We start from the raw sequence: 2,598 nt of genomic DNA on the forward strand, positions 1-2,598 counted from the left end.
AGCCGCATATCTTTCAACAGCTCAGGTTCATGCCATTTCTATCGAGTCATTAAATTTGATTCTCTGGGTCTTGGCATGTGGCTGCTCGCCCCTTGTCACTGCACACTAAGTTTTAATTCACGGTGATAATTATATATATCACACATGTAACTATTTTATTTGCTCACATACAATTACAATTCATTTAGTTTCATGATAATTAATTTTCCTAAAAGATTAACATATAAGTGGTGTTAAAATGTGTACTCAAGAATGACCCTTAAATAGTAAGCTCGACCTTTATGATCTGTCTAAATCAGAAATCACAACAAAGATCATTGAAAGGGAAATTAAAAGCTTTATGACCATCGGTGAGGTATAAAGAAACTTCCACGATGAAGTATCACTTAATATAAATTGAGTATAAACGTAGATTAAACCAATCAAATTAATAAAGAAAACATGATGGGTTATCAACCAGTCCCCCGACGTCCCCAAAGATCCCCTGTCCCCGGCGTGTTGAGGATTGGAGAGGGAGAAAGCCTCCATGGCCATGTCGGCCCAATCAAGAACCCGGCCCGAATGAAACGTTAATCGGATCCATATATGGTGATCACTCGTCGTTCATCTTGGTCCCATTGAATGGTGAACCCTATTACTCGACTCTCTCCTTCTTCCTCCCGTTTACCCCCCGCTCCCAACGTCCCATGTCTCTCTCTCGCATCAGCCTGACCATACTTGGGGACTCATCCCTCTGTTGGACGCTTTCCATTCAATATTCATTGCTCTTGTGGTAGTAGCAGCGGTGGTGGTGGTGGTATGAAGGAACCCCGATGATGAAGTATTTAGTAATCTGAACGATGCGCGTGAAGAATTGACATGGAATGGTTCATGGGTGCTCCCAATATTTTCTCGAAATGAAAGAGGTCGAGGTTACCATCCTCCATTTCACATTCACGCTATTGCAGGTGGACACCGTGCACTCTCTTTAAGGGATTCCCTTCTTCCTTGGTTGGTCCCCATCCCATCCCATCACCATGATCAGAAACCCAAATGCGTCTAGTACTATTCAATCTTACCCTCAAATGTATGCAACTTTCACTTCATTTGAATTTACGATGCGACATTGCAGCTCCTTGGTTTTGCCGATAGTGAATATGGGCAAGTCTTGAGGGAATGGTCGTCAGGCTAGTGTTGGCTGTTAGATTATTAGAGCATGTGCGGGTGGTGATTCTTTTGGAGCTTTTGTTATTGCAGAATTTACAAAAAAGCAGATGGCTCGTGCTGTGTATTGGTAATGACCCTACAGCATAGCCGATGCACCTCTTCTCAAGAACGTAGGACGATGACAGAGAGACATCAAGGAGACCCATGCAGTACTCCCTTGTTATACCGCAAATCTTCTCATCCCCTAGTAAGCAAAGCCGAGTTCCATAGCCCATCAAAAACTGTCTGCGGGTGGCGTTCTCCTGAATACAAAGCCCCCATCTTTCCAATATCAACAAGGAATGCCCCAACTCACATAAACACACCCTTGACCTATCTAGCACCGACACTCTCCAAGGGCTTTTCATGTTGTGTCTGACACGCCAATACGTGTTCAACATGCTCCAACATGTTTTAACACGCGGTCAATGAGTGTTGGAAAATCCGACACATGATCAAATCTTCTCAACATGCAAGTCTAGAATTTTGACATGCGATTCCAACATGTATGGGGTCAATTTTAAAAATTTTCAATACTTAAGGAGTCAAAATGTAAATATATATAAAGAAGTAGGGATCTGGGTGCCGCTGCCACTGTCGGAGGTCGCTAGCCCTAGGTGGCGGAGGGGGGCGGCCCTTGCCAGCTCGGGTGAGGCCATCACCGGCCAGGCAAGGGCCAGTGAGGCTCATCCAAATCTACGTGATGCCTTGACTAAGGCCCAAGCAAGGCTTGCCCAGATCTGGACAACGCCGCGCCCTCACTCAGCCTAACGAGGGTTGCCGACCCTTGTCCGGGGCCTCCGAGGCCTTACCTAGGGTTGGGAGGCTTGCCGGCCACGGGCGGGGGCCGGTGTTGCCCGATTTGGACGAGCCTCGCCGACCCCAGCCGTGGCATCGCCTAGGCCATGCCTAGGCCGACGAGGGCTACCGCCTAGGCCGACGAGGGCTACCCACTCTTTGCCGCCTAGGGCCAATGACCTTGCTAGCCAAGGTGTCGCCTAGGCTACCCTCTAATGATGGTAGCGGCATGTCCACCTCTTACGACCCTACCTTTTTTTTCCACGACCTTGCCTTTTTTATTCTTTTTTTTTTTAATTTTTTTTTTAGGATTATTCCTAGCCACACACCTGCCTTTTTTTTTTTTTTTTTTCCATTTTTGTTCTTTTAGAATTATTTTAGCTTTTCTAGAAGTTTTTTTACTATTTTTTAAATAATATTTAAAGAAAAAAAGTAATAACAAATTATCACATAGGATAAATAAATAAATTTAAAATACTACTTCAACATTTTCGATTCAACAAATTGACGGTGTTAACAGAAAGACTCGATTGCACCAATTTGATAAGTTTTATGACTTAATTGCACATTTGCAATAAGTTTTATGACTTATAGTGTACATATCTCTAAATTTGA

The sequence above is a fragment of the Eucalyptus grandis genome, chromosome 10 (genome assembly GCF_016545825.1).
Source record: "Eucalyptus grandis isolate ANBG69807.140 chromosome 10, ASM1654582v1, whole genome shotgun sequence".
NCBI classification, from domain to species: domain Eukaryota; kingdom Viridiplantae; phylum Streptophyta; class Magnoliopsida; order Myrtales; family Myrtaceae; genus Eucalyptus; species Eucalyptus grandis.